The following is a 22,735-nucleotide window of genomic DNA, read 5'->3' as shown; positions in this document are numbered from 1 at the left end:
AAAATAGGTAAGGATTTGACTAATTATTTAGTTTATTAATTTCTCTCATAATTATGTTACCTACATAAAAATATGTAAGGTTTTGACTGAAAATAAATGATTAATAAGAATTAATCATTGTTTTATTCCCAAAACCAACAATTACCAGCCGTCAGTAGCAAAACCTAGCATATACTAAATTCCAATGGCAAAAGCCCGAAAAAATGGTCAATTATTTAAAAATCCTTACATTTACCAACCCATACCGGTAAATCCCAAGATTTTCTGAAAAAACCTAAGATTTACCTGTATACGGACTTTTACAGTAAAATATATATAATATATACGTGATTAGTCGCTAATTGTGTAATAAGCATTAGCCATCAAAGCATTTTAATATATGATTTAAAATTTGGCATTGGCAAGTTAATAGCCTCAACAGGGAGTTTAATGAACAATTTTACACTTTGACCCACGAAAGACCGCCTAACCTTTTTAAGTCGGAATCTGTTCATACAAAGTTTATGCCTATTACGAGTGTTTACACTGTTAACATCGCTCAATATTTTATACAGGTGTAAGTTTATTTATGACTCTCTCTCTCTCTCCCTAATTTTTTCGATGTCATCCTCAGCCGCAGTCTTAACGTCTCAGCATCACATGGTCTTCTGTATCCTTAATAGTCCATTGGCACGCATATCATCTTTGACAACATCAATCCAGCACTTTTCAATGGAAACAGTATGGTTTGGTAAACATTATCTGAGAAACATGTCGATTAGCTTGTGAAATTTATATGTAACGATTATACAAAAGTACAACGATAATTTATTGCTTTGCTAGACATGAGATGAAATACGTTTTCCACAACAAGAACCACAACTTTTTACTAAAACTAATCGTATTAGAGAATTTTCACGAATAACATTTTCATATCTGGGTATTTGCAGCGAAAAATCCTCTCCCAATTCTTTGTCCCAATTCTAAGACCATTATTTTGGCATCGACAAAAACTGAGCTAATGTATCTTTTGTTCGTATCGGAAGCCATCGGAGCGGCAGCGTCCATCTTGTTCTAGATAAAGCACGCTTAAAATGGCCGACACAAAAGACTCGAGCTGACCCGAAATATAGAACCTAGTGATGCGAAATGGGGTTTTGATGCTCTTCATATAAGGGTGGTTGCACCAGACTTCGACGTTGACTTTAAACAGCGCGCCGTCATCGTTCAGACAAAATGGCGTACTTTGCGCTTTTTAGCGAATGTTAAAGTTAACGTCAAAATTAAGTGATGTAACCGAACCTGAGTAAATAACATGAACTTTGACATATATCTGAATATATTGTTTTCTTCCACACCTCATATATAGGTAATAAAATGTAATTATGTAAATCAAATTAATGATTGATGAATGCATTCATTCATGCCGAATGCAGAAAGCTTTATATAAATAATTAATTCAGAATATCTCGTATTATGAAATGTTATGAACATGTGATGATTTCGATCGTTTGATTAGAGGTAATTTTGTGACTAGGTAAAAACCAACTTTTTATATTGAACTCGCGGCCCATTATAGTAAATTATACCTACACTTACTCTGGAACTCTGTAGATTTTGAGTTTATCGCGTTCATGCGACTTCTTTCTATAACACGTAAGAAATATTATTAATTTGAAAAATTATACACGTACAAGTCAAACCAGCTAAAATAGATCTATTTGTATATTATAATTATTACAGTAGGATAATTGGAAATGTGAAAAAAATGGCAACACCTTATGAAAAAAAAAACAAATTCCAAATAATTTCACATTCGATTTAGTTCAGCTATATTTGTTTCACAATCGTGTTTCAAGATTTAGTTTATTCCCTACATATTCACTATCCAAAACCGAGTTTATCCAAATTCTTTTTGGATACCTAATAAAGTTATATTTAAAGCCATTATTATCTAGCATACCAGCGAAAGTTCTATAACAAGGCTTATGTAGGTAGGTACCTAATTAACCATAGGCGTGAGGTGGACGGATTGAGATTAATGATATCCATCGACTCTGAGTAGTTGATTAAGAAAAGCTTTCATTGTTTATTTCTGACTGAAACAAAAATATAAGTTATATATAAGTATAAATGAAGTTATTAATTTTAATTTATTAATTTTGTAAAATATATTTTTGTAAAATATACTTTACAAAATTTTTAAGCTAAATAATTACCTCAGCTAAATGCAATAGACCGGTTCTTTTCAAATTCAAAATTCTTTATTCAATTTAGGATGATATACATACATCACTGATTGACGTCAAAAAATTACTTAAACTAAGTCTACTGCCGACTTCCAAAGCGCAGGTGAAGAACAAGCAGCGCAACAAACTTCACCGCAGCCTTTTCTCCAAGGACGTCAATTAACAAATATTTTATGGTCTTATACATATATTTAAAATTAAGAGGACTTTTTTATATGCTTTATAAAACATATAAAAAATAATGGGTCTATTGCGTGTCGAATTCGCGTACTGTGGGTTCCATATTAGCATTTTTTTAAATACTACTTTTTATAATTAACAGTAATTATAAAATGTAAACTTATAGCTTACTAGAAGGCAATAATTAAAATCTATCCAGAGTTTCTCAAATAGGGGCATGATAAATACGCCGAAATGTTTAGTAAAGGATGATACAGTCAACAGCACATCAACCTTCCTAAATTCAGTGCAATTACCGCCGCTATTACCGCGACATAGAGGTTCATGCTGGGTAACTTGATGTGCTGGTGTTTGTTCGGCAATGTTTACTTCGAGCTCGACATGGCGGGGGCACCACCGTGCATCCAGACATTTTCTATTCTTGAATCGTTCAGAACTTTAAAGTGAAAAATACATAATGTGAAATTCGCGTGAGTGGTACCAACTTGCAATTAGTGTCCGACCGTTCAGTTTTGTGAATACTCGGTCAGCTTCGGTCATTTTCGGAATTATCGGTTTTTACCGAAATTTAACTCAAAGCCGTAAATTTCTGATTAATCGGCAAAAAGGACAGAATTCATTACGAAATTTACATTTTCGAAAAATATTAGTGACTGGAGGTCCGTTACTAAAAAAAACTTACTAAAAAAATAGCGGTTTCGTCTGTCCGTGTACAAAATTTCATCAAAATCGGTCCAGTAGTTTTTAAGCTTATTTGCAACAAACAAAACTACAAGTATTTTCTCTTTATGATATTACTATGGTTTATAGGTCCAGTCGACAGCACATCAATCTACCCAAATTTTTTGCAAAGTCGCCACAGAGGTTCATGCAGGGTAACTTGATGTGCTGTTGACTGTACAAACTGTGATCCAAGATATGAGGATTTGGGCACGGCCAAGAATTCGTAGCCGTATAGTCGTAGCCATCTCGTAGCACTAGATACGTAGTCGTAGCACTAGTTTACAATATTTTAATTTATCCTATATATATCATCCTAAATTGAATAAAGAATTTTGAATTTGAAATTGAAAAGAACCGGTCTATTGCATTTAGCTGAGGTAATTATTTAGCTTAAAAATTTTGTAAAGTATACTTTACAAAAATATATTCATATATATATATTCTCTATAGACACAGTTGTGATAATGGACACATAAAGAAGTACATGAATGTTATATAGGTAAATATAACATTTATGTACTTCTTTATATGCCTATTCATTATTGAATGTTGGCCGTCAGCTCCTTACATTTTGTCTTATCCAATTATTCAGACGCTCTATCTGAAAAATTTTATTCAGACTGTAATAAGTTTAAATTACCTCGGGAACAGTTTTTGTTCACATTAAAATGGGATGAATTAAAATATCCATAGCGCATTTCAAATGGACTAATAAAAACTAATTATGAAATGAAATTAATATTGGAAAATATTACTAGCATTAGTGCGTTATATCTTGATGGATATTAGTAATTAAATCTGGTTATATATACATATAGGTAAGGTGATTTCTATTATGGTTTTACCCGTGGTTTTATACGAGACGAGAGACGGGCCGCTAGTTGGTATATATACGACAGTATATAAAACTTTACACACAATTATATTTATTTATCACCCACGACTTCCCGAAGGAGTTTTGAGCATAGTCATGCATCTGATAAGAGCTGATCGCTGAATTTACATGAGAATTGTATACGAGAACCAATATTATTTTGTTATATCAATATGTCTATTCTGTTTCTACATCCGAAGCAGCTAAACATAAAATATTTGATAGTCAATCCATAAAGACTCGAGGGATTTGATAATGAACTCGTATAATATTGTTCCTTATTGTCGATGTTTTGTGGCTGCGTGCTCCAATCTATCCATTCATTATTTATAATTAGCCCCCTTGTCGCTCGTTTGCCGTCGTCTGCAATAGATGAGCGTTTGTCGGACCTAAATCGGACATCTCTCAAAATGTCCGGCAGTTCCAAATCGAGGTTGAAACTGGGCGTTTAGTAAACGTCCCCGTTATGGCCGCAGGCACGTTTGTATCTCCGTCGTACGCAAGAGAAACATTAATCTTTTCAATTAGCACCAAGACTCACCCAGATGAATGAACAAGTGACAAAAACAATGTTTTTCAACGACGTCGCCGGAGGGGGAAGGACTGCTTTTAATTTGTTTTGTTTATATTCCATCTGAGATCTTTCTCAGATTGGCCTGGATTTTTAATAGATACAGCTGATAAACATGTCAGCGGCCTCCCCCGCGTGCCATTAGGAACCAACCTCTGGCGAAAGTAGGTAATTTGTGCTTAAAATATTTATTTCATCAATATCGTTGCGGTGTTTCGTTCCCGCTCTGGAAAAGGACTCCCGTATACCCGCGGCCTTTTCCGACTTCGGTCGGACCGGTAAAAACATAATAAATTGTACATCTGATCCTACCTCAGAATCACACTATCTATTGGTGAAAACGCCATGAAAATCCGTGTACTAGTTTTTGAGTTTAACGCAAACAGACGTCTGTTGTTTTAAACGTTTGTTTTAAACTTAAAGACTACTGCGGCAGAGGATAATAATTTATAATAATGTAAGGTGGTGGGTTGTGAGGCATCACAGACAAGAATGTAACAGGCAACACAACTCAATTAAGATACATTTCTTTTAATTCATTGTAACGATATCATGCATCATAACATTTTATAAATAGAGTTGTTGCAATAACACGGAGCTTGGTAACAATAAAAATAGTACATTATTTCTGGAATTCATTGAATAATTATAAATAAAAACTATTTCCAGGCTTTTCATTCCATGATATATATAAATTATTGACTTTAAAACCAACTTTGACACGCAGGTGTAGAAAAACAGCAACAAACTTTATCGCGGAATAAAATTATATTTTTATTTTATAAACGTCACTTTTGAAATCAGCATTTGAAACAAATACTTCTAAACGAAGTGTTGCAGATGCAGATGCGTTATTTAAAAGACATGACAATAGAATCAATACATTTACATTATTGGATTCAAATTTCTGTACAGAAAATGTAACTTTCAATTTCGTTTCCATTCCCACTAATTAATGATATAATAATTCCGCAATATAATTGGGAACCTCGGTTGAGGTATGCCGTTCTGCGCTCCAATTTGATAAGCACCGGGGGGAAGTGCGGGTTTGCATTTCACTTCATACCATCGAATCGGTTCGAAATGAGGCGCAGCGAACCAATCACACGCCATAGTGACGCAACGATAACCACATTGCAATGATTGCTGCGTCTCACTTCGAATCGATTCGAAGGTGAGAAGTGAAATGCAAACCTGCATGATCTCCTCGGTTCCGTTCATCAGTCAACAAGGCTCCATACCAGTGGTATTCGAGAAATAATTAATATTGCAACAAAGCAACTCGAGTTAAACAAGACATTTAGCAGTATGGTATATTTGTTTTGGATTTTTCAAATATATAATTTACCAGCGACCCGTCCTTGCTTCATTCTAGTAAAACTATAATAAATTATAAATATAAATCTACCTAAGGAATCACAATATTTGTAGGTCAAAACTGTAAAAAAATCTGTCAAGTAGGTTTGAGTTTATCGCGTTCATACAGATAGATAAACGCGGTAGCTAAAGTAAGTATTTTTGAGATTGGATATTTTTTATTGGTCTTGGATGTTTATTTACATGACAAGTAGACAATTATTTAAGAGACACATGATGTGTCTTAAAAATATAATATCTTTGTAATAGTTATAAATAGTATAGTTTAATATCCCATTAGTCTTGAACTTAATACGGTGTTTATTCTACCTGTGTAATTCGTGTACGAATTAATCATTAGTAAGTAACTCACTCCACGTAACTCGAAGTCGTGTAGAACATTTAAATTTCTCGGGTAGCACCTAAAATTTCGATAGATGGTGCTCTAATGGGAACTTTCAGGTGCTATTCGAATTGTTGCACAGAATGGAATAGCCTCGTGGCAAACAGTCGTTGACAGGTCTCATGTAATTGCGGAGGCTTTGCGGTGAACATAAATTACGGTAGAAATACATCAATGAATAGAGAAATCTGAATATTGTACGTAATGATGACGGAATTTTATGTTAATGTATGTTTTATAGTGCCAATGCGATGCGTATTATAAATGCATAATTTAATTTTTATTTTGGTGAGATTTCTCAGTTAGGTTTTTGCATTTTAAAAGCAATACTTATCCATTGATTTACCCTGGAAAATTGTTCCATATCTCAGTACTGATTCCACTCATTCGTTATAAGTCGTATTCGCTTTTGTTTTTAATTCATTTCGGAGATTGAATAAAAATGTTGTCAGCCAACCTTACATAGGTAAAGTAAAATGAATAATTTTAAAAGCCTCAAGCAGATTTATGAATTTACAATATTTATTATATATTCATCATATTTAAAAGCATTTGCTTTTAATAATGCCAAAAAATCTTCAACAACAGATAGAATATATAAGAAGGTAACCAAATTATATATAGGACCAGCAGCGCCCCGGGGCTTCGCTCCCGTGGGAATTTTGGTATGAAAAGTACCCTATGAGTTATTCTATGTTATATTCTACCCGTGTGCCAATTTTTTTTTAAATCCGTCCAATACGAGTAGATTTCATCCTCACAAACTTTCGCATTTGTAATATTATTAGGATATTTTCATGGTATCATTCATTTAATGCCACGACAATATTAACATTTATTTTAAACTAAGACAATAAATGAAATTGAAAAATAGTAAAAAGTTATGAAAAATACTGTAAAACGAATAGAATATATTAAATTAGCGTCCCGTCCTGGCTTCCCTCGTTTAAAACTACAATCAATTATACACCTTCCTCATTAATCACATTATCTACATATTGGTGAAAACCGCATGAAAATCAGATCAGAACAGACGCGGTAGAGAAATTCTATTATAAACGTTTTAATACTAACAATAAAGATTCGATTTTAAATAATGAAAGCATTAATCAAACGATTATGACGAACCCCATCAATATATCGCGTTTGGACATTTTGTGACCAATAACGCCGCTTCTATGGGTCATTAAATCAATAATATCCCTTTCTTAATACTATCTGAAATATAAATGAGGTGAAAATATATTATATGTGTCGGTATTCCGTGAGTTACGACCATGGGGACCAATTTATTAATGGTGATATTTATTTATTTCGCACTATGAGCATGACGAAATTTCTAACACGGTTTGATTTGGACCACAGTAGTTAAAACAGTTTTTCTTTAGGACGGCTTAATACGCACAGATACACAAATCTATACATGTACATATATAAAACTTTTGCGTTACTGAATGACGTACTGACTTACAACAACGCACAGCCGAAACTACTGGGCATAGAAAGCTGAAATTTGGTGTGTAGGTTGTGTAGCACTAAGAAGGGATGTCCTGAAAATCCCACGGGAAACGGATTTTTGCTCATATACAAAGATGTGGGCAAATGCTAGTGAGATATAATCATGATAAAATAATACAGGAGTCAATCCGGAATCGAATCCATGCTCCTGTCTAAATGGGACAGTAGACAATTGGAGTGGATTTTCCCGGTCGATTTTTTAAACTCATCATTGAAATTTAGTTCAAAAATCACGTGTGTACTTCATATCCTATAACATGCCTAGCCTATTCAGTCCATTAAATAATCTTTACATCATCTAATATATTTTAACCTTTAAGTAGCCTATATCTCGTATACATAGGTGATATATATTTTTTTAATATTTTTTTTAAATATTGGAGAGATCTTATGGGACTAACAGAAGCCAAAACAATTTATGTCTGTCTGTGCATCACGCAATAACTATTGGATGGAATTTGATTCGGTTTACACAGCTATATTAATAGTGTGATACGTATGAAAAACGAGAGATGGACAAAAATGATAATGTCATGGAAAGGCCCAACAGGAAGAGCGGTAAACCAGTCTGATGGCTCGATGAAATATATAAAAATAGCTGGAACAGATTGGATGAAAAAAGCTACCGAAATGTGGAGAAAATTGAAGGAGGCCTTTACTCTTCAGAGAGGTCTTTAATGTGTAATATTACTTAAATTTAAGTTAATAATTAAAATTCTAACCATTAAATCATTATTTTAAATGTAATTTAAAATTTTAAAAAATGTTTTCTTTTTTAATAGTAATATAATTGTAACTCTTTATTAAGGATAAATAAAGGCTTTTTTTATTTCTTTATTAATAGCGGAAATTCTAACTTAAAACACTGGCATATGTTTTAAGAGATATAGACTTGGACCATAATAAGAACACGAAATTAACGCGGGCGAAGCAGCGGGCTAGTTGATTATAAAAATGAAAGCAGTTCTTGTAGGTACCTATTTGGCAAAGCCCAAAAATATTGTTGAAAAACATTAGAAGTCTTTTAGAAGAATCGCCTATGTGGCGTACCGATCTATAACTAATAAAGAAATTCGAAAGTCTGTCTAAATGCGGAAATTGATTACTTTACACGTGTATAGGTGTTTCTAAAAATAATTATATAAGAAATAAAGGTTAAATATTTTTGGGGCGTGCGAGAATCAAATCAATTGTTGTGAGAAATTGAGTTTCTAAAAGTCAACAGGATAAAGCCCTAGCCATGTTAGTTTAGGACCGGGCTAATGGTTGAATTAATGCAGTGATAAATAGTCATTATTAAAACGTGAGCTATTAACGTGCAAATTTAATTTAAGTGTTACTTTTTACGTACAGAAAGGCTAAAATTTTAAAAATTAACGGCTTTTTAATTCCGCTGTATGCAATAAAGCACTTAGAAGCTGATAAAAAGTCTAATGAAGAAGTGTTACCATACAACTAGTTTAAATCCATTTCCAATTATTGAACTTCATAATCTTCGTGGGTGGAGTGGGTGCTAGCACATTTTATGTTTTAATTTTGCTTCCAGGCCAGCATCATAACGATTCAAAAGCAAAATTAAATCGCTTTAACAGCCCAGCAATAACGAACAATGTTCCAGCAGTTACATAATCACAAGTCACATAAAACAAGGATATAAGAGCAGGTTAAACTGTTTGTAAAGTTATTACAATAAATCGCGTCACAAAACTGCGGCCGTTCCGTTGCAAACAATACACGGACGGTAGTGATGGGACAAAGATGGGGTATAAAACGACTATGATGTCTACGAGACTTATTGTTAGGGATAAAATAGACTTATTAGGTGATTAAGACCACCTGAGATCGAAAGGTCCCAGGTTCGAATCCTACTACTATTTCCTTATGAGTTTGTTTACCAAACTTACACATGTAGTGCAAAACTGATTCACAGTTTAAGTTCACTAATGTGTATGTAAAAAAGTCATGTCAGATGCCTTTCGGCGACTTGAATAATATCTGACGCCAGTGTTAGCAATAACACGCTCAAATAGAAAAAGAGCAGTTAAAATTGTAAAAACAAATAATTTAAAAAAAGCGAAACAGACCTCTAATAACGTTGAAGCAATTGACATCAAAATTCATTCATTGATTAAATCATAACAAATCTCTTTGTTTAATGAAAAACGTTTTCTCATTTATCGCAAGTTAAAAAAAAACCTAATCAAACTCCAACTCTCACCATCTCTATCGCTCTATCGGCGTTAGCCACAAGCGTAGTGGTGATAGCAAATGTTTTTCTAAATATCTTTCTCGTAAAAATCATATCTCTTGACTGAACTATTCGTAGAAGCGAGCCCAAATTGAATGACTACCTCAACGGTTACATCACTAAACCAATAGACGTTTGAGATTCTTATTTTTTCCGTCGTTTCCAAAACTTTGTTATTATCTCGAGTCCGAGGGTACTCTCCAAATTGAATTTAGATATGATTATGTTTACTCGACTACGAGAGTCTTTACTTTATTGAGCGGAATCGGAAGCGTGATTCGCAGGGGATTATATGGGAGTTGAAATAATAAAAATGAAATTTTCATTACACGTATTACGAAAATTACGAGAGCTCCCGTCGCGCTGCAACATCGATATACAATAAAAATTGTATTTTGTTTCACAACATTCAATAAAATTGTTATTCATATTTAAAAAGTATTTTGATATTGACACGAAATAATGATGCGATGATTTATTACTCTAGTTGTTTTGTCAGCTACTATGTGAAATGGAGAATGCAATGGCAAACCACACATAAAATGGCAAAGAAAGTCGTTGTATCTGTTTTAAAAACTACTTGATTGATTTTGATGAAATTTAGCACAGAGTTAGACCAAACCTTCAGGAGATATTAAGGTTTTAAATATTCACGATGTTGGTATTAACATTTTTAAATTTCAATAATTCTGTCGCACAAAATCTCATACGAAGTACACACGCAGTTGTATAAATGTATATAACTTAGGGTGAGTTGCACCGTCAAATTTGATGTCGAGTTTAACTGAAGCGCCGCTGATGCTTAGACGAAATACTTTGCGTTTCTCTGCGCATGTTATAGTTAACGTCAAAATTGGCGGTGCAACCCACCCTTACTGTTTTCAGACGTGTTTTCTTAATATTTTACCTGATGAACTTGCTATTTGTCTGTTTAAATAGAAACCAGACAGTATCGCTGTTAGTTAAATCTAATTCGAATTCATATCTCCCGAATTTCACAGCAATTGTAATAACACAAATTGAATTTCAAAAGGTCATGTTTGTTTACGATATTCATGCTATTGTTTCGAACCCACAATAGAAATAAAATTATGTGTGATTTACGAGAGACCCGTTGCATGTAAATTATTGAATTTATTGTTATGACGACTTCCAGAGTGGGGTCCTGTGAGATATTCGGACCGCGGTCCCAATCGCCCAAAAGCAAAGCGAAATTGGTCGATTGGGACCGCATTCCTTTTAGAGAAAATGTCCACATAGGAACATACCACAGTAATATATAAATCTGTGGATCAGACAGACAGCGGGAAGCGACTTTGTTTTATTGTAACGATAATGATGATCATGCTTTGTTGAATTGTTTATGTATATTATTATTTAGCTAGACATTTTCAATTTTCAGCTACCCGTCCTTTATGCAAAGATAATCCAGCATTCATGCAAAGATAAACAAAAAGAAAAATATGTACTAATTTACGTACGTGCAGCATTCATGGAGCCAAAGCCAACATGAAGATAGCTTTTTATCATTAATATCTAAAGGAAAACGATTAAAAAATTACGGGCAACAACTGAATTTTCGAGGGTTCCTCGTTCGATTCCTGTTCGGGGCGAGTTTTTTTTTTTTTTTTGTTGATTTGCACAACTTCATCGTTGTCGTTGACTTTAATCTTCGCGACGCAGACGTTTATTTAATGACGTATTTTACTTTTACAGGTTAATGTTAACGTCCAAGTTGACTGGTGTAACCCACTCGTAGATATTTGACAGTGGTGTTACATTAGTGTTTTATAATATATAGGTAATGAGCAAACGAGCATGCTGGTCGTTGATGGTAAGCAAATGCTGCAGTCCATGAACACCTATATTCATTTATTTTATATATTTAAGAGAGACTCATCACTGATAAATAGATTAAGATAAAGTGCACTGTTCCCAGCCAAAAAGTTCGAAAATAAATCTAAGATCTACAAAGGAGAAGAAAATTGAAAATATATACAATCTCAACGCCAGCGCCGCATAAACTGCTTACCTGACATCTCCAGATGGCCTAGACTAGATCGCCAGATAATATCTATATCATAGTATCACAAAATAAAACAAAACAGATGTAGGTAATGCGGTATTTCACTATTTAGTTCACACAACTAGGCGCTTAACACATGCTGTAACAAATTATATAAACATTATTTTGACAGCGAAAGAGATAGAAGATTTCCTGCACAGATGGCAGCACAACCAATATAGATTAATTAAGTGAGAAAGGGGAGGCCTTTGCCCAGCAGTGGGACACATCTACAGACTAGAAAACAAAGTAACATTGAAAATTATGCATCATTATAAGAATCATTTATTTAAGACACTGTCTACAAACGAAACCTAAGTTATTCAACCAACTATGATAAAATAATATTTTAATATAATAAAACGGTCCCAAAGGTCATCACCCTCTTGAGAGTACTTCTGTGACCTTATAGAGTTTGATTATTTCAATTTAGTTAATTTAAATTTAACCTGCGTGCCGCCGTCGTTTCGACAAAATGGCGTACTTTGTGTATTACTGCGCGTGTGCCACGCCTGAACTGCATTGACCACTTCCAATTAGGCGGTCGATTTGTTTGTCTGTGTGGTAAACAAGATAATTTTAATTTTGGTTTAGTCAGGTTTTGTAATTTCTATATTTTTCACAGCTGACTCTTGCCGATAAGGAAATTGCACCAAATCTAAACTTAGATTCTTGTTGGTATCGCGATTCTCGGTTATGTCATGTCTACTAGCTCGCGTACCTATTTCGGAATAAAAAATGTCCACTATTATACTGTACCAGATTATATACCCATATAGATTTTGCAATTTACTAAAAAACATCTTACAAAAATATTTCATGTGCGTGTGGTCTGAGGGCCCACTTCTTGAAATTCTATGTAATTATGCTTGGGATTTAGTGAACATTCCAGAAGAATTGTGAAACTTGGAATTAGATATTGTGAAAGCCAAATAAGCGAGTTATGATGTTTTACGAAGGGCCCTCAGTCCTCAGTCCTTAGTGTCGTCTGAGGGCCCACCTGTATCTCAAAAACTATACATGCTAAATGCAAAATCTATATGGGTATATAATCTGGAACAGTATAACTTCTTTTTGTTATAATGACTAAACTTAAAATTAAGTATTAGTATAAAACTATAATACAAAGGATGTATAGGTACTTAGTTGCAAAACAATTTTCGTTTTGTCTATACAAATTTCCAATACCTAGATGTTGGATTCAAATATCAGCGAGGTTTGACATTGCAATTTCGCCAAAACTCCATAGCAAATAGTATTCGGTCTATCTCTCTTCTGTACATATAATAAAACGGTTAGTGGGCTATGTCTGTACTGTACCTACATAGAAGATTATTCGAGAAAAATATAAGGCGGGATTTTATGGGACTAACATAAGCCGATTTTATTATTTTTTGCGTGATGCGCAAACATACAGACCAATCTGTATGTTTGCGCATAACGCAGAAACTAATAGATGGAATTTGATTTTCATCATCATCAAGTCTAACTTAAAATCTGGTATTGGTTTTATCGCAACACGTTGCTTAGAACCCGAGATATTGACAATAATAATTTAATAGTAGACGCACGAAAGAAACGCTGGCGAAACCGCGGACAACAGCTAGTGTACTCGAATGCAATATCTGCAACGACCCAAATCTCGAAAATATTAACATTACTTGTTATAACGTTACCAACGACAAACTACTTATTAATGAAGCTATTAACTTGCTTAAAATTGTTCATGTAAAGGACAGAAAGTGAAATGAAATGCTGAGCTGAGGGCAATGTGCGAGTTTAATACAACTCACCATCGTGTCGATTCGAAGTGAGACGAAAAGAACCAATCACATTGCGGTGTGGTTGTCGTTGCGTCACGATGGCGCGCTGTGATTGATTAGCTGCGTCTCACTCACTGCGAATCGACTCGATAGTAAGATGTTAATAGCAAAGTCGCACTACACATCGTACAGTTGGGATACAAATTGGGAGAAATGGGATTGAACCAGATCGAAGCAGGGCAACGAAGCAACACAAAACACGCAATTGCGTCCACAAGTTCTCTCTTGCTTTTACACGATGCGTACACGATATGGATGGATATAAATTGTCACTATCACTACATAGTATAAAACAAAGTCGCTTTCCGCTATCTGTCCCTATGTGTGCTTAGATGTTTAAAACTACGGAAGGGATTTTGATGCGAGTTTTTTTTTTAATAGTGTGATATCTGAGGGAGTTTTAAGTATATAATTATTAAAGTTTTACCCGAGCGAAGCCGGCACGAACCGCTAGTTAGCAATATACATATTCGAAAAAAGGCAATACATGTAGCCGAGAGGCAATAGGCCAATTGAAACAGTCCACTATTTGAGCACTAAACTGCACGGACATTGACCCCGCCTTTGGCCCGGGGCAAGGGTTCGATAGTATTGAAATAGGTTATTACCTTACCTTTCCGGTGCTTTGTAGGAGAATACGCATTTTTATTGTTAAGTTATTTTAGATAAACCTGATTTTACCATCTGCCCAGATTTCAGAAAGGTGGAATTTTCTACGGTATCCAAGTAAGTATTGTAAATACGAAATTTTGGATACGGGTGAGTCAGAATATGTACATATTAGAATAGATATAGATAGTTTTTATAGTATTTATTAGAGTAAGCACACTTTTTTACTTACACACGCGGCCGAGTCTGCGGTCATAGAAAACTTGTTAGAAGTAAGAAGAATATTTTTTTCATTTCAGGCAATGTAGAATAATAGTACTCAGCCAGTCGCACACATCAAGATAATGGGGAAGGTCCAGTCACGTAGCTAGAACTATTATACCCTCCCAATTTAAAGTTACCAATCCACTGCAAAATCTTGGACAGATGAAATATCGTTGCTATAATCGATTGTTACAACTTTGATTTTGTTTCAGATGAATCTAGCTTATCTTGATGCTTTACCCGAGTGGATGTCTCCTTTTTTCCTGGGATTAAAGCGATTTCCTTCCTCGTACTCCTAACGGCATGCACTAATGCGATATTTTTCGAAGGTTGAGTAGGTACATAAAGCGTGTAGACATAACAATAATAAACAAAATAAATTAAAATAACACACATACCAACAAATAATCAGACAGAGACACTGACAAACTGATTGAGTTATAAAGTAGATACTTTGTTGGTACTTATTTATTAATTTGTGTACACAAACAATGTCAATATAAAATTAACATATAGGAAACTAAGTGACTAAGACGGCCTCGGTGGTGCAGTGGTAAAGTTCTTGCCACTGAACCGAGAGGTCCCGGGTCCGATGCCCGGTCGGGTCATGATAGAAAATGACCTTTTTATGATTGAACCGGGTCTCGGATGTTTATCTGTATATGTATTTGTTATAAAAATATAGTATCGTTGAGTTAGTATCCCATAACACAAGTCTCGAACTTACTTTGGGGCTAGCTCAGTCTGTGTGATTTGTTCTAATATATTCATTTATATTTATTAAGGTACAAGAGAACTTATTTCAATATAAATTTCTTCCAGTAAACCCGCGAAAGAAAAATAATAAAAAAAAGGCATTGGCATGTACAGTCAACAGCACATCAAGTTACCCTGCATGAACCTCTATGTCGCGGTAATAGCGACAAGTTTGCACAAAACTGGGTTGGTTGATTTGCTGTTGACTGTACAAGAAAAAGATATAAATATGACACGATAAAACTAAAGATTATACTTGCATAAAAATAATTATATAATTAATAATAGTCGTTATAGAGTACCTACAGATCGTAAACAGTAGGAAATTGAAACTTATAATAATCAAAATGAAACTGAACAATAAGAAATAAATTTCACTAATTCCTAGGGCGGTAAATTTAAATAAATATTTAGCTGCCAGAGTAGTGGAGCTATTTATCGCTATAATAGAAACGTCAGTGTATTGATGCCTTTAAGTATTTCACGACTATCCAATAAAATAAACGATAAATGTCCAGTTATATGAGGTCCGAGACTATTTGTGGGCAATTCTGATCGTTTTCAACACCCGACTCAGAAAAACTATGTTAAAATTGAAGACCTGTGTGCCAACCTGAGAAGCATTCAAATGGATGGATTTCAGATTTTTATTTTTATACTGTTATTCATATAGAAGTTTAAGTATAGCTAAACTATGTATCGCACTTTACTATATTTAACATTGACAGAAGAGATAAAACGTATGCTTTAACATTTTTATGAATAAGAGGGCCAATCTCAATTGTATATAGGTTACTTAGTACATAATTCTCAGTTGCCAGGAGCACAGGTTATATGTACTTCCAGTACCAGAAATGTGATTAAAATGAATCAATTGTTCGAGTAAGAGTTAAAAATCTGAAATAGCTAACTCTGGCTATACATTATCGACCTCGGTGGCGCAGTGGTAAAGTGCTTGCCTCTGAACCATGAGGTCCCGGGTTCGATACCGGTCGGGTCGTGATGGAAAATGATCTTTTTCTGATTGACCCTTGGGTCTTGGATGTTTATCTATATGTATTGTTATATAATATAGTATCGTTGACTTAGTACAGTATTTTGGGGCTAGCACAATGTGTGTGATTTGTCCTTATAAAAAAAATATAGCGCTGAAGTTCGATAAACTATTTATCGAACTTCAGTGGATTCGATATACAGTGTTGGTTTTTTATTTAAATAAAAGCTTTTATGCAAACTACGTAATGTTCATGCATTCTCGTCGGCATCTGTCCCAATTCGGCGATAGTGTGTGTAATCGGCATAGCATCGTATGCCTAATTTTTATCTTAATACCTACATAGAGTAGCCTAATCCAAACTCCAGGAGTGCCACCTTAACTGGTATTGTATAAATCAGCAAATTACGTAAGGAAAAAAATGTTTGAACATGCCACATCCCCCTGGCCCTGGCAGAAGGAGCAATTTCAAGAAATTCCGGCTTGATTTCGTCAAGAGTGACATGCATCGTGACATCTGACAACAAGGATATTATAGACTGTGCGAAGTGGAGGAGAAAAAGTAGGAAAGTGGACCGACACTCAATGGCGGCGAAAGAAACAGGGAAAACGCAAAGATTACGGATAGACTTAACTAAGGATGACTTTATCTAGCCTCTGGTTAGACTTTATCTGCAGAATAAATTATTATAAAGAATCTTACATCTTCATTTTCAAATCTCCCTAGGGACATATCCAGAAACTTCGCTAATTATCAAAGTTAAAAGTGTTTTCTCAACCAATTATTAAGAACAAACAGTCTTTATCGTTATAACAATAAAAAGTTTTAATCTCAAAGAAAAATGTTTCTCTTGAATAGGGTATTTTCAAAATGGCTGTAATGTATTGCTTGCACGGAGAGCGGGAGAAATAAAAAAAACCAAATCGTAAATCATGTGAAGCTTAAAGTCCAGCTTGCGGCTTACTTGACAGAACTTATAGTTTCGCTAAGTGAGCGGTTTGTAAAACTAGCACTGACTCATATTTTTAAATTATCTTATTAGGAGACATTACTATTGTGGGATTGTATTAATACACAAGTTTATGAGACGTAAAATGATTCAATTTGATATAATTTTAGAATTTGTTTTCAATCGTTATTTAGCTATTTATTTATTAGTGATTAAAAAGTTGTAAAAACTTGTACTTATATATTTTTGCTCATACTAAATACATTATTTTAAATACCAGATTATATAAACAAACATGCCTCTCATTATTTGTAGGTAATTAGTTAATAATTATTTTAACCTTTTATTCATAACAAAGTTAACGCATACGACAAAATAGACTTTAGCTTAAAGCTAAACTCTGTTTTGTCTATTTTTGTTAATGTCAAATATTGTAAAGTGTGATAGTGACAAATCGTACTTTGGCAATAAGTATGCTTTATCTTTATTATGAACAACCAGGGTAAGTGTTTAGCATTCGGTCAGAACCATAATCGTTAAAGTGTCTCAGTTGGGAATCTCGAGACCACTTCGATAGCTATAAATCAAAGTCGCTCAAATCTCGCGTAGGGATGGCGACCTGACATCGATTAGATATTTAAAGCATCGAGTTTTGCGACCAAAATAAATTCTTCAAATAACTCGTATTTTAGTCGCTATCTAGTACTGGATTTATCCACTAAATCAATATTTAATTCTAGAAGATTCTTGGATTCGAGTAACGAATATTAATCAACAGCCAAGGCAAATCGAAATAAATTTATTCTTTTTATAGGTAACTGATACTTTGATTACAATGTAAGCAATAGGAGTTCGGAACTCCGGACAACGTGGATCTGTAAAAAATATGCAATAGACACAGTTTAGTAATTAAACATATTTTGCTATTTTTCAGCGGGAGTTTATAGAAGACCTCTAAGTTAATTTATTAACAATCAAACTTATGGCAAAGTCGATTTTTTTTGTAGAATCATCCTATGGAGGTACAATTAGTATGGTTCGTTTTGGCATGTCCAAAATTCTCCGAACAAATGTGAATAGTTTTTTGTTATAATCTTGGGAAATACTTTGGATATTATAGTGATTTTTTACTGATAACAGATGATGATGGTGGACAGTGATGGTACGGACTGTGGAGTACAACAAGTCAAATTATATTTTTTTTGTAAAATAAAGTTATTGCTAGAATTTAGTGTATCAATTTTTTGGTCTTTTTCGGAATCGCCATCCCTAATCTTCGGAAGCGTCTAGGTACCTAACCTCTTTTAGATAAATGTTTCGAGAATAAATTCTACTTACCTATATAACCGAACCGAATGTGGTTTAGTGGAGTTTAATTACTGTTAATACTACTGGGATGTCCCTTCCGATGGAGGATTGGGATTATATTTGGGCACTCATCCCGAGACCGATCATTGTAAAAGTTGCAGTCCGTGATTGACCTATAGATCCTGAATAACTTACTCGTAAGTCTACTTTTGTATTTAAGACGAAAGATAAATAAAGATGTATGTTGTATTGTACTAGCTTTTGCCCGCGTCTTCGCCCGCTAGAATTTCTCTGCGATAGCGGAACAGGCACGATCTTCATACAAACTTTTTGGGAGTTGATTTTTGAAAAAAATAAAAAAATAAAAAGATTACCGGCTGGTTTACAATCAAATTCCTTAAAGAACTTTATCAAAAATACTACTTAAAGGTATCTCGAAAGGAAATATAAATAAAAACCAGTAAAATACACCATTAAGGTAAATTTTCCTGAACCTTGAACAAACAGCGGCTTAAGGCTTATTTAGAGTTGTGGGGCGCCACTGGCCGAAAAATGTGAAAAGAACGGAAGATAACCTCTTGCTATGGATATCTATGGCCAAAATAGTAAATTTCGACATTATTTACCTAATTATCAATTTGCGCTCAAATTTATATACATATAATTACTACACGCTATAGCTATTCCCACGGCTTTTCCCGCGTTTATTACGTGTAACTAACTAACTAACTTCCACATGGTGTCTTTTTTTCCTATATCGAGTACGCACAGTGTAAAAGAAAGAGACAAGGTGTGACGCAACTACGTGCTAAGTGCATTATGTTTCATTGTGCCCCTCATATCTGTAGCCCGATTGTCATGCTATCGAAATTCGGTTAATGAAGTTTCACGATTTTTTTTATTTTTAAAGCAAATTTATCATCGAAAATCATGCGTTCGCCCACTTTTTCATACTGTTAAAAAATACAGTAATAATAATAAATTAATTTATGCAGACTTTTGTTAGTAACAATGATATCTTGAGGTTATATAGAAATACAAATCACACAACATAAATGTGGGAGTCCACCGGTCACTGCTGACAGTTCCATGGGAGACTGCACAGCAGCAAACGGTGTACACCCAGTCCAGTCTGCTGGCCACCATACTCAGGATGCTGAATATGGTAGTTGTTAACACAAAAAAAACTATGGTACTACTACTATGGTGGTTGTTGTTGAAAACAATCGAAGTGAACTTCGATTGTGTGAGAATTGAGCCCTTTGGGTGCCCCAAAATAAGAAACGTCACTTACCATTTCTCAAATTGTGTTTTATTAGTTTGAACTTTGGGTTAGATTATTGTAATCTCCATATTTTGTAGCCCGGGTTTCAGGATCAAAAGCTTAATGTGTCCTCCAAAGAATGTGGAGGATCGCGCTTAGTGCCACTAACAGACATTTTTTTACCTGATTTTTGTAAACGAAAAAGGAGTGTTATGTTTTAGGGGTTTAAGTATATTGTAGGAGAGGATTTAAAACAGAGATAGGTAGATCTGATTGATTATTAAATACGGCGGTTTTTTTTTTCTCGAAGTATACTTGCAGTTGGTCGCTACGTCGACCCTTTACTGCTTATCCCGTGGACATAAGGCAACAGTCCCAAGGACCGTATAGCCGATACTGTAACAGCGCAAAGGGCTCCCATGTGGGAACGAACCTCGGCTTTGGGTGTTACTCGCAAAAATGGCCAGCCCGCTATATGGCTTAACATGCCTGAAGGGCATAATATCAAACACAAAGATGGTTGATGCCAGACAGGCAGCCGGTTGTAAAAGCATAGCCAAATATAAAAAAAATATGGTTGACATTATACGCGAACCCTGGACTTGTGAACTGGCAACACGCGAGGATGAGAGAGAGGTTTTATCCTAATCCTAACTAATATTAGAAATTGTTAGGATTAGGATAAAACCTCTATATGCGAAAGTAATTTTGTCACGCTCTATTTACTAAACAAATCTTCTTGAAAATTTGCATAATATGTAGTTTGAAGTATGGAGAAGGACCTTTCAGCACGGAAAATATTCGCGGGCGAAGTTGCGGGCAAAAGCTAAGCTATTATAATACTAGTTTTTTTTAATATATATAGATGCGAAGATGTTTGTTACTTACCTATCGTTAATTATAATTAACTTTGACATAGGAAATAGGACACGAAGTGTACCTATACGTAATAATGATAATAAATTGTAAATAGACGTTATAATACTTATATTTGTCCTGGTTCATTGAACTCTGTGTATTTTCCCTGAAGTTAGTTGATAAAGGGAATAAATATTATTTTCGTTTAGGTTTAACCTGTTTATGGTCGGCTGGACCTAGATTTAGCTTTTGTCATATAATGGCTAGGTTTAAACCTAGGCCAGACAGACAGCGGAGGAGTGAAAATATCATATTATATATGTATTATATACTTATATAATACGATATATAAATTAGTATATATGTACTATGCTACTGTACTAGTCTTCTGGTAAATCTAAAAAACCAATGGACATAAATTAACGTAATCTTGTTTTTTACTTTATGTATTAAAATTAATAAAATATTTGTTTGTAATTTCTTTTTGTACTAAAATAAGTTCATAGAATATATCTATACAACGTCGGACTTATCCCATGTAAGGATTTATTTGTGTAATTTTAATTATTGTTTTCACTTACTTTATCTGTACGATCTAAAAGCGGATAGATATAATAATCGTACTTTTGAAAAATTTTATTGTTGCGCCATAAAGATTAAAAAAGCGCTTACATAGTTTCATTTTAAAAGTATTTTCATTAGACTGTCTAGATTCGGAGAAATTTTAAAACTAAAACATTTTTGAAACAAAAATTAATGTATATGTGCTACCTCGAGACTGACTTCCGTATACAAGTTTACAGTAACATAACAAGGTAGGACAATACATGCCATGTTGTGGCAATATCATCTTTATATCCTAGAAGATAGAGTTTAAAATATCTTTTTTGTGCAATTTTGCAAATGGCTGAAGTCGTCATAAAACTTTTACTTTACGAGTGTTTTAGGAAGTACCTAAAATGTTTGTAGAACTATTACGAAGTTGTTCATATCTGGACTGACTTAGTAAAGTTTCATAGCACCTACTTGGTACATCATCCGTCTACACTTATCCCATCCCTTTAAAGTGGGGTCGATACAGCATGTTCCCTACACTTTCTGCTTAATATTCTCCATAAAATAGTAATCAAAATGTATCATGATGTTGACGAATGGGTGAATGGGGAATCACCGCGAACCAATCACATTGCGCCATTGTGACGCAACGACAACCACACTGCAATGCCATTGATTCGCTACGTCACAAATCGAATCACATTTCATATCTCACTATCGAGTCGATTCGAAGGGAGACACAGCAAATTCAAATTTAAAATTCAAATCATTTATTCAGAAATTAGACCTTCACAGGCACTTTTTCACGTAAATTTTTATATTAAATAGTTATTTCTTACAAGCTCCAAACTACTGGCATTTCGGAACGACCACTGCTGAGAAGAAATGGCGAAAGAAACTCATTTGAACAGTGATGGTCATGCCAGAACGCCAGAAGGTTCCTATCATGCCAGCGAACCAATCACATTGCGGTGTCTTTGCGTGACAATTAATTAGAATCCTAATAAGTTTTGATTGCAACTCAATTGACTAATCTGTTTTTCACAATTAAAAGAGACCGTAAAGTATTTGACATTTTCAACTACAACAACCCTAAAATAGTTGAGCTATTCTAATATCAGTCATATTATGCTCTGAATAACTCGATCCGTAAACAAAAATTAGCTCCATTACTCCATGTGCAGTTTC

At 34.3% G+C, this 22,735-nt stretch overlaps 1 long non-coding RNA gene across 2 annotated transcripts in view; it reads right to left on the bottom strand.

Annotated features, from left to right (window-relative positions):
- Positions 1–9,463, bottom strand: part of LOC128676305 (uncharacterized) — a 135,067-nt gene extending 125,604 nt beyond the window's left edge. The window contains exon 1 of one of the 2 annotated variants that reach the window (XR_008405399.1): positions 9,302–9,463. This is a non-coding gene — a long non-coding RNA (uncharacterized LOC128676305). The remainder of the gene's footprint in view (positions 1–9,301) is intronic. The other variant, XR_010370106.1, reaches the window with a different exon arrangement.
- Positions 9,464–22,735: the final 13,272 nt, after the last annotated feature.

The sequence above is a fragment of the Plodia interpunctella genome, chromosome 16 (genome assembly GCF_027563975.2).
Source record: "Plodia interpunctella isolate USDA-ARS_2022_Savannah chromosome 16, ilPloInte3.2, whole genome shotgun sequence".
Classification (NCBI taxonomy): Eukaryota; Metazoa; Arthropoda; class Insecta; order Lepidoptera; family Pyralidae; genus Plodia; species Plodia interpunctella.
Note: the sequence above shows the minus strand (reverse complement) of the source record. Positions and strands in the feature narration are given on the sequence as shown.